This window comes from Ascaphus truei, chromosome 1 (assembly GCF_040206685.1).
Source record: "Ascaphus truei isolate aAscTru1 chromosome 1, aAscTru1.hap1, whole genome shotgun sequence".
Classification (NCBI taxonomy): Eukaryota; Metazoa; Chordata; class Amphibia; order Anura; family Ascaphidae; genus Ascaphus; species Ascaphus truei.
The window spans coordinates 82,544,506-82,556,121 of record NC_134483.1 but is presented as its reverse complement, the minus strand read 5'-3'; the positions used below and the strand labels follow the sequence as shown (position 1 = coordinate 82,556,121).

The window sequence follows — 11,616 nt, the reverse complement described above, 5'->3', positions numbered from 1 at the left end:
TCTGGGGTTTTGGGGAGTTTTTTGTGCTGTGACTTGGACTTTTTATGATTTGTCTGGAGCGGAGCTAATGCCTCATGCGTCTGCTGCCATTGACTTCGTGCATGCACCCCCTCATTCATATTTTTTAAATACAATTTCACATTTGTTTTACATGAACATTTACTGGGCCTACTGCTGTGTTATTGTGCAATTGGCACAGGTGTGAATGAAGGATGCAAATGCTAATATTATCATTCTTACCAGGGGTAGTGTCAGACAGCCCGGAAAAACGTAATGATTAAATCAAATGCAATTGTTTTCAATTAATAATTGTAAATGAAATGTGAAGAACTGAACAGAGCAGAGCATGCTTGGAAAATTGGGAAACTATAGCAGATGTTTCAAAAGATCATCTTTCATGTTCCTTGCTCACCAGAAACTTGCAGATGTAAACTGGCAGTGGTACACTAACTGTACAAAATGAGGCGAAATCTTAAACATCTGGAAAACATTACATTTAAATATTTTATGCTTCAGCCAATTTAAAAAATACTTCTTTATATTTATATTTAAAGAGCTAAACATGGGCTGCTCCAATGTACAGAATCAATAACAAAAGTATCTCTGTATGTGTGCTTCATGCCATAGCTCTTATCAGAATCATGTGAGGGTTTTTCTCTATATCATTTCAGCCACAGTCACACTGAGAAATCGGAATGATAAAAAAAGATGTTGAGAGGAGGGGTTGAAAGAAAAAGCAAACGGCTCCACTGCTGAGAGAATCTTGGCTCATTACCAAGGAACAAAATGTTCTTGGATGAAATCCAGTGCATGAGTTAACTTAGAGCAAAGCAAACCATTCAAGGGGAAAAAGGGCCTCTGCTGAGCAGAGTTTGATGCTAGGGTCACGCACTGTTTATTATGTACAGAAATCTAAGAATTTTACATTGAATTTGTAATCCTTTCAGTATATAGTTGTGCTTTGCTGTCCTCTCTGGAACAAAGAAGGATTTAGATTATGGTAGGTAATTGTTTGGTCTTAAATACTTAATTTATAGCAGGTTTTCAAGCGTAATGTACAGTATAGATTTAAGAAAATGTATAGACAAAAATGTACTTTTATGCACACACTGGTATGTTAACGATGGACCTCAAATTCCCACACTTCAGGCAAGAGTGGAACATTCTTTTGAAATTAAGATATTTATTTTGAGTTTTACAAAGTGAGATGATAAAGAGAGTTGTAAAAACCTTTGCAATGTAATGTTGTGATAAAAAAAAACACATTACTTGTAACATGGACTTATCACTGTTTGAGAGAAACTGCCTCTAAATCCAGCAGTGTGCTGGTTAATTGCACACAGGCAATCAACCAGACTCCACCTGGCTGATTAGGGCTCTTAGAAAAAGCCTGATGTGAGAAGCAGGCAAGATATTCCTTAGCTCACATTTGGGCTGACATAAGCACCATACCCACCCCCAACACTGTTTGCAAGAATATTTTGCTGAGCTGAGGTCTCTACCTTCCCTACCCCCTCCCCCACCTTTACCACTAGGTATATCAATTTGTAGACAGCAACAGAGGAGGAAGTGCAGTTGTGCTGGCTGATGTACCTCTAACCGAAAAAAAAAGTGTAGGACTAGTCAAGTAGTGTTCAATTCAAAGTGCAATAGAACTGAATACAGTGTAGCAAAGCATTACAATAATCTTTAGTTTGAATGAATACAGTACATATATTTTACTGTACAGTAACTTAAGTAATATTTAGATTGTAAGGTCTTTGGGGGAAGGACTCCCTTTCCTATTGTTACTGTCATGTCTGAAGCGCTTATTCTCACTATGTGTTATATTATTATGTCACTGCTGTGAAGTGCTATGTACCTGGATGGTGTTATATAAATAAAGACATACATACATACAATAATTTACTCCTTACCCCAACAGGTGCAGCCAGCTAAATAGGAACAGGCAGCTCAATCCAAGGAAGACAAAACCAGGAAGACAGAACTAATGTTGTGGGGGGGAGGGAAAGTGACGGTGTTGTTATGGGGTATGTGCATTGTTGTGGGTGGTGGTGGAGGATGTTATAGGGGTTAGGGTGGTGTGTGGGGTTTGTTATTGTGGGTGGTGGGTGCTATGGTGGGGTTGTGGGAGTGAAACTGTTTGCAGGTGGTGGGGTAGTATTTTAAGTGTATTTGTGGGGGTTTATTTTCCAAAATATTTTCTAGTTTTATAATCTTTTCTATTTTTTTGTAATAACATTTTAGTTGACATACAATTGTTTGAAGTGTTTACTTGAATTTTTACTTTAAAGGAATGAGTGTTTGTAATTTAGCTGTGTAAGCTGCTATAGTAGTCATCAAAAAACACCTTAATAAGTCTATTTGAGGCTTTCATCCATTGTATTGTGCATCAGAGCACCGATGCATGCATGCAAATGAAAAACAAAAACTGCTATTTGGGGATAAAGCAAACACAAGACCTGACCTGTGCCCGGTGTTGGACCACAGAGTTGGAAAATATAAGTATATCGTAGAGGTATACTATGATAAAGACATCCAGGATGTCATGAAATTTTCTTTAATAAAGACTTGAAATACCGCAGGGGCATTGCATAAGCCAAAGAGCATGACTTGGTATTCGTAATGGCCATCTCGTGTGTTGAAAGCAGTCCTCCACTCATCACCTTCCCAAATGTAGATGATATTGTAAGCCCCTCTATGACGATCAGGGGTAATCTGGCCTGTAATAAAGGGGTTATACCCGGCTAGTTACCCCTAATTCGTGTGGGGAGAGAAAGGGTTAATGTATAATGTACTATGTATGTGTATTCCAAAGCACTTTTATTCCCTGTGAATTCAATTCCCAAGTCTAGTTAAACAGGCAATATGAGGTAAAGTGTTTTGTGATCTATGGGTAAGCACTGTGATGTAATTTGGGAGTCAGCCCTGTAACGTGTTCATTGGATTATGTGACTGTATGGACTAATTTCTCTGATAGCAGACTTGTAATAGGATTTGCATGTGAGTTACATTTGTACGGAGGGGCCTCTGATTTAATCAGGTGAGATTCCTGCAGATAAATGTGTATTGAGGATGAGCTGGGAGCTTTGGGAGTCCCTGACTTCAAAGGGCATCCCGTGGCTTTGTTGCCAAGGTGTCTGGAGATATTCAGGACTATCAAGCTGCAGAGCCATAAGGAGTGGGGATGGGCCAGATAACATTAAGTATCTGCCATCAACTCCTCCTATGGGTTAGACAATGCCCAGTCATTCAGCCCTAGACTTGGTGTCGCCGGGGGGGGGGGGGGGGGCACTACTGCTTCCTCCCAGAGTTCCTTGCCTGTTTGTGATAGGACTTCAAACTCTATAAAGAGGCAGGGTGCCCCAATCCCAGAGTTGTTCGCTGTTCGTAGTTGGTGGTTCGTGACTCCAATCCAGCAAGGGAGAATTGCTAGCCAGTGTTATTCTTGGCTACTTCACCGTGTTATTTTACCGTAAGTGTTATTTTCAAGTGTTATTTGTGTTACAGTGTTGTGTTTGCCCAAAACAGAATAAATCTTCAGTTTATTTTATCATTTTGTCCTGTTCAATCAGTTCCCAGTATATTCGGCGTGAATTAGGTCTGGACCTTGACACCCTCATAGGTCCAATTTTGTAAAAATGGCTTCATCTCGCATACGCTCATAGAGTTCAGAAATCTAAGGAATTGGGTACCACTTTTTATGGTGAGTTTGTTCAGACCCCGATAATCAACACATGGCCATCTTTCTTCTCAAGGAAAAAGAATCCAGCTACTGCAGAACATCAAGACTTGCAGCTAAAGCCCACTTGAAGAGTCTTTTTAATGTATTCGTGCATAGCCTTGGTTTAGGTTTCAGAGAGCGGATAAATACTGCCACAGGGAGGCACAGCATGTAAGCATGTATTAAAACCGCACCAGATTTGCCATGCTAATCTAAAAGTTATCAAAGGTGGAATCCATCCGAAATTGTTTTTAATAAAGAACACCTCCCTAAAATATAGGGTGATATCCTTTATGGAAATTTTTACTTGTAAGATATTTTAAAATAATCACTGATTCTTTAAGACAAGGTAAGTGGGGGGAGCGGGGTTCCCAAATGCATCATGGGATTAAAATATTGATACAGTGCATGTGATATGCAGCAACAAATAGTACATTCAACCTGTTTGATAATTGTGAGTCCCTGTATTTACTTGTTTATTCTCTGTAGGGAAGTAAGCAAAGCTTTTTTTTTAAATTGCATGGGCATTTGCATCACCTACTTAGAGATTAAGCTTGGTGGGATTCAAGTGCAGAAGGAATAGTTGTTGCACTTACCCAGGATGTTGGCCTATAGAGTGCAACCACTCCTTGCAAACATTTTTCTTTCTTGAGTCAAAGGGTGAGTGATTCTGCGTTTTATACCGTGCTCACTTCTGCCTCTCCCACAGCACATGAATAGATGATCTTTTTATACGTAGATCTTTTCTTCCTTGTGGGAATGAGTTCCTGGATCGTGCTGCCCAAAAGCTTATGGCTCCAGCATTCAGCTCTCTTTTATCGAGTGAACTGATGAATATGAGTGGCATATATAAATGTAACGGGTATTCCCCCACCCCCAATCGCAGTGAATGTGAATGTGAGGGGGAACCTATATGTTACCAGGTGTGGTGCGTATACCTGCAGGTTCACAGGAGGTCTGAGCCTACGCCAGTGAGAGCCTGGGGTGAATCCTCTGGAACGTTCTCGGTTTCAGCGCCTCCACCTGTGTAGGGTTCTAGGGATGTAGAAGGTTGCCTACACAGGACCCGCATATACAATAACCACATACACAGGAATGTATATAACCACTTTACTGTAACGCAGAATAATCACACACTTATAATACTAATACTTCCCCTAGAGGGTAACTCCACAATATAACTCAGTTCCAAGTGTCCTTCACTCCACTAGGAGTGTACCTACCCACCACCGTGTGCCCCCACACCGTGTCCACAGCCTAACCCCTTTGTCCTGTGGTCAGCGCTGCCACTATGTGTAATGATATTATGTATAGGATATGTTGGTGCACTTAGGAAGGTACCTGCCGAGCGCTCCTGCTCTCGGGCCTGCAAGCAACTTCGAAAAGGATCTGCCGCTTGTTGATCCCGACTGATCCGGTGTTTCCTCGCACGGGGTCCCACCAGGGGCAATCACACCTTGGAGATAGTCTCTGTCTCTTTAACACAGACTTGAGCCCAAGTCTCCTCTCGGGGAGCGCAGCGTCCGCTGTGTCCCTACCTAACACTAGTACTACTGTGAAAGGGTCCCTAGCCTAGGATATATATCTGCAAAAACAAAAGAAAAACAGGCGCACTCGTAGTGTATTAAAGTATTAAAGGTTTTATAGGACTGTCAAATATAAAAAACGCACTCAGAAACTGTGTAATGAGATATACTCAATCGCCTGAGAACTGCAGGGGTCCACACCAAACGTCCCGTTGGTGCCACCTCTGGTGTATCCGGTATTCTAGCAGGATGTGTAGGTGCTTCAGGGACCGGATGATGTCATACTCGGTCTCTCGTGCAGAGACTTCCTCCGGCTACGCCTCCTTAAGTTACCACTGCTTACCAACAGACAACCGCGGTAATAGGAATGACGGCAATCCCATGCAAGTTCTCAACAGCCCAAAATAAACTCTCTGTTCGTGTGTAATAAAATCAGCTACAAACTCGCTGCTTTGGGAAACGCCCAACGCGTGTATATATATATATATATATATATACAGGCATACCCCGGTTTAAGGACACTCACTTTAAGTACACTCGCGAGTAAGGACATATCGTCCAATAGGCAAACGCCAGCTCACGCATGCGCCTGTCAGCACGTCCTGAACAGCAATACCGGCTCCTTACCTGTACCGAAGCTGTGCGCAAGCGGGGAGACTATAGAGCTTGTTACAAATGCTTTATTTACATCAGTTATGCACGTATATGACGATTGCCGTACAGTACATGTATCGATAAGTGGGAAAAAGGTAGTGCTTCACTTTAAGTACATTTTCGCTTTACATACATGCTCCGGTCCCATTGTGTACGTTAATGCGGGGTATATATATGTCACTATTCCAGCACAGGGTAAAACAATCTATTGCTTGTGTTTTGTGCTTTTTATGGCAAAAACAAATAGCTTCCTGTTTCTAAATTAGGTTATTACCCAAATTCTAATGTATAACTTTCATGGTTAAGGCTGGTCTGTGTGAAACCAAAAATGAACAACTCTTTCCGCTGCTGATAGTAATTCTCAGAGTTCACAATGTACCCATACTTTTTACCACAATTAAATATGTAAAAACAATAATAGCTATTTCAGTGTCCTTTCTTGTATTTGAAGCAGGTTCTATTTCAATGTCATGTTCACTGCAGAACTTTACTTATTATATGTTTATAAAACTATTGGGCATGTGAAATCTGAATGTAACATTTGCATAACAAATATAGTAGCAGTGGGATACAAGACACTTGCTTAAATATAAGTAAATACTTACTTCAATAGTGTCTGAGGCCAAAATAAGTTTCAACTTAAAAGTGCAATTTTAAGTTGCTTACCTTATGAAATAGCATTCTTCCACAAACCCGCAAGTCTCTATTATAGTAGCCTAGACATTTTTCAGATGGGAGAAATTTCCTTTATAAAGCACTGCTGCCTAGAATATAACATGACATGATGAATCAAATGAAGCTGTAGATTTTGCGATCTTAGGTTGGTACAGTACTTGTGATTGACTACTCTTTCACATGACATGTTTAGCTCAAATGTGACTTTGGGTGGGATTGTTGTCCCATTAATGCCTTTGGGTTAACAATATGGACATACCGTACCATATTGACTTTATGCCTTTACTGTCTCAAACAGCTCAAATTTCATATGGTGCCAACGAATGACTTTAGAAATTAATTTAAAACCGTCTAATATTATAACCATTGTATTTATTGCTGATAAGATATGCATTTTTAATATGATTTGCAATTAAGGTTTCACTTTTTTAATGGAAGACTTTGTTTACTCATTAGTTAGAATTTTCATTTTAAGATTAGCATGTATTTCAATAGCTGGATGAGTGATACATTAGGTAAATATTTTTTCTCATGAAGGTTTTTTAGAAAAGGTCTGACTACTGCTTTCTTCACCGTTTCTGGATCAATCCCTGTCGGCACAGAGCACTGAACTATTTTGGCAAATAGAGGGCTAATTACATCAACATTGGACCAGGATCTACAGGTAGTAGGGTGCAGCCCATGGATAGTTTTCACAATTTTCCCACATAAATATTCCCAGAGCTAGACCATGAAGCCAGAGAACCCACGTTGACATGACTGGAATCCCAACACACATTAGACAGCACTGTCAGATTCTCATCCCGAAGAGAGGACACCATATCAGAGAACAAGAGAACACTCCTGTGACTGGGAAAAGGCTATACCAGACTGCAGACATTCTGGCTTGCAAAGCATTTCCACAGTGTGTAAGAGCCAGGTCCTTCTATTCAGGGCTATCTTGAAACATGGAAGGGTCCACTACAGTGTGTGTGCACGGGCCTCTTATGCGCCTGCCTTCCCTGGCACTACATGATGATGTTACTTGACTTACCAGGAGATGCTGACACTTACAGAGGCCCCATGCTATCCCCCGGTCCAACTTCTGTAATCACAGTTTAAATGCCACCACAACATTTAAATTGTGATTACAGAAGTTGGACTGGGGGAGAGCGCGGGGCCTCTAAGTGCAGCACTAGGTGCCATTGCAGCACTAGCACCATCAACTTAGCCCTGCTTCTATTGTCCACTGCCACAATCTCCTGTGACAGGAACTCAGACTTCTTTAGAGTGATTGTGGAGTGGTATTTCGCCATATGGTCGATCAGTTTTAGCTTGTCCTTCACTACGCAAGACCTCCACTAGCACCATTCAAGCATGAAACACCCTTTCTTCAAATCGCTAATAGTATTTTCTAACCATGGTGTGTGGGGGTTGTGTACTAACAGGAGCTATACTGTAGTATTGATTGCAGATGTCACGCCCATACAAGACCAGAGCAAAGGAATTCTCCCACATGCCCATAACATGAGAGAGATCCAGGTTTGCCCCCTCAACGTTTAATACCTGGTCTTCTCCATTGTACAACTATCTTTTTATTGACAAACTTCCAGTTCCATTGTCAAATTAATTTTAGTAAGCCTCGTTCCTTTTCCGTATTCCAAGTATAAATAGTGTATCCATCCTTCTTAATATAATCCAAACAGATGTTTCTTAATTGTTGAAATTTTTTTTTTTTTTAATCAGGCACAATAACACTCCATTAATAAGCCACTTCTACCCCTGCCTATAACGGTTTAAAAATATTCAAACGTACATTTATTAGTTATTTTAGAATAGTTTGACATGCAGTATTGTAGATTTGTTGTCTATAAATGAACGTACAGTAGGACCAAGGGACATGTTCCTTTAGCACGGAACCCAATATTTTCATTATTTAATTTACAATTACATGTTACAAAAAGATATGAATATTTTAGCAACATTTGTAAATAACAAGATTTTACGTGAGAACAGACTGAGAAATAGCTAAACCTGTTCCCTTCTATTCTACAGGCATACCCCGGTTTAAGGACACTCACTTTAAGTACACTCGCGAGTAAGGACATATCGCCCAATAGGCAAACGGCAGCTCGCGCATGCCAGCATGTTCTGAAACACAATACCGGCTCCCTACCTGTACCGAAGCTGTGCGCAAGCGAAGAGACTATAGAGCCTGTTACACATGCGTTATTTACATCAGTTATGTACGTATATGATGATTGCAGTACAGTACATGCATCGATTAGTGGAAAAAGGTAGTGCTTCACTTTAAGTACATTTTCGCTTTACATACATGCTCCGGTCCTATTGCGTACGTTAATGCGGGGTATGCCTGTATTTTGGTATGCAATATCACTTGTCACATCTTTTAATTTTTCAAAAAATGTATTGTGTTTTTCCCTTTGTAATAAGGACCAACATGACAAAACTATTTGGATGTTCAGCCTGTGAAAAACAGAAGCTTATGAAATGAGATCGGAGACACATGATTATGATCTGGAAAGCAGGTCAGAAGAAATGCAATCACACATACTGTACAACAGATGTTATCCCTCTCTTAGAGCAAAATTATCAATTAACCAACAGTAAGTACTCAGCAAACATAAAAAATTCAATCTGCAACTCAGCAAGAAAAAAAAAGTTAAAAATCTGTCATAAACAGCATTGAGTAAGCAAAGACGGAAAATGATTAATGGCTCAAGCTGAAAAAAAGATAGAATCACTGGTACAGTATGAGAATTAAACAAGTCCACACATACATATATAGGGATTATCATAACTTTAATGTGTGACAATGAATGTAACAATTTACTGTATGCTCATGCATCTACTAGTTAGGTTGGCCATGTGTTATCAAACTGTCTGCTGGTTATTGGAGCATCAGTATAAATGTATAACCAAGTCTTGTGAAAAGTAATGGATTAAACTACAGTTTTTGCCCTTCCTCTCTTTGGTCTAGTTCCAGGGTCGCCGACAGGAGGGGACAGCCGTCCCGCCCCTCCGCTGGCCGCTACCTGTTTAGGAGTGGCCCCCCTTTCTACTAGCTTCTGGCAGACAATCCTTGAGTCTGTAGGACCCTCAACATTGCTGTCAGCTGCCCATCCAGCGTGGGCTTCCCATTGTGGGCCTGTATGGCCCTCCCACTTACAACTTTAATCCCTCTGGCCTGGGTCTCCCTTACATGTGGCTCCAGTAGTATCCATCTGCAAGTCACAGGTAAGCCCTCACAGTGCCCCACTGATCTATGCTCCCTGCCTCCAAGCCCATTACCTCCATATCCTCCCAATGCCAGGCCCATTATATCTTTACCCCCACACACCACAGTATCATTACTTCCCTATCCCCCTCCTGCAGGCCCATTACTTCCCAATCCCCCCAGGATCCTTACTTCCCAACCCCCTCCCCCCCAAAGGATCATTACTTCCTCATCCACATGCCTCCCAGGGTCATTACTTCCTATTCTGCCCACCCCTCCTCCAGACCATTAACTTCCTCATTACCCCCCCCCCCACCACCACCACCACCACCACCACCAGGACCATTACTTCCTTATATCCCCCCTTCCCCGTGGGCACATTAATTCCCTACCCAACCCACCCCCCTGGACATCAATTCCCTACCCTCCCTCCCACCCAAGCCCATTACTTCCATATACCCACACCCCCAGGTCCATTACCACAATAAACCTACAGGCCTGTTACCTCTTTATACCCCCCCCCCCCCCATTCCAAGGCAAATGACCTCCTTATACCCACCTCAGGCCCATGCTGCCTTATACCCCCACAACCTCCCCGCCATGCCCATACCTCCTTATACCCCAACCCACCTCCCCCTCATGCCCATACCCCTTATACCCAACCAGCCTCTCCCAGGCCCATTATCTCTTTGTACTATATACTTATTGTTCCCCATGCAAGGCTATAATCTCAGCTGATATGGAACTAATTGCATTGTCTCTTCTCCCACAGGTCAGATGTGTCCTCCTGTTCTCTCCGGTTAGCCCAGGAAAATCTGTGGCTACCTTACAGAAAGTACCATCCCAAAGTGGAAAAAGTAGGACGTGCACAGCATGTCAAAAACCGGAAGGTTTCGCTCGCATGAGCGAAACGCATCAGAGGCTCTTCACAGTCTGTGTGATTTCATGTTGCGGAGGATCCAATAAAGATTTATTCTATCCATTGAAGCGATCCAGCCTCCGTCATTGTTCCTTCTGGTTTTTGACATGCTGTGCACTACCTACTTTCTCCCCCTTGGAATGGTACTTCCGTGATTCCTTCCGGGCAGCTAGTATGCGAACTTCAGGCTATCACACATCCAGTCGTGAGTACTTTATTGATCAAAGACTTTATTTGCTTCTACTATGTTTGCATCAGTCTAGCCCCAAGGGAGAGATACATTAGGCCAGCAAGGGGGTCTGGTTACTCCTTCCCACTGGAGACCCAGACATCCCCTCAGGGTGCCATACACGTGTTATCTCTCTTCATACATGGAGTATTTATGAATTGCTACTAGCAACATTTCTTTCATCCTTTAGCCTGAGAACAATGTCTACAAACCTCTATATTAATATAGTAGAAAAAGGTATATATATATATATATATATATATATATATATATATATATATATATATATATATATATATATACAAACACAAAAAAGACAAAGAAATCCCAAAACAAGCACTCTGATCATGTAAGTTAGTGAAATCAAAAAAATGTATTAATCATGGACTAGAAAAACAAATGAACCAAGATAAAATAAAGACATACATATTAAAACAATAACAGACAGGAGAAACACAGTCAAACGCTCAGATCCCAATCATACTGTGTGCACAAAAACCTCACAGGAGTGGAAAACCTAGATGTAAAAAGGGTAAGGGGAGTAAGATCCTAACATTCACAGTGGGAATCAGAAGATCCCATATAGAATCATGACCGGCCGGTCCCCGCAAAAAGACCACTAGGAGGATAAATAATGTAACAATCAAATAGCTGGAAAAAATGTACCAACTA

General features: G+C 41.4%; 1 long non-coding RNA gene across 1 annotated transcript; it reads left to right on the top strand.

The window, feature by feature from the left end:
• The first annotated feature begins 690 nt into the window (after positions 1-690).
• On the top strand, positions 691-11,116 carry LOC142469156 (uncharacterized). The gene is made up of 3 exons (XR_012788973.1): positions 691-1,000; positions 9,560-9,816; positions 10,569-11,116. It is a non-coding gene; the product is annotated as an uncharacterized LOC142469156 (long non-coding RNA).
• Positions 11,117-11,616: the final 500 nt, after the last annotated feature.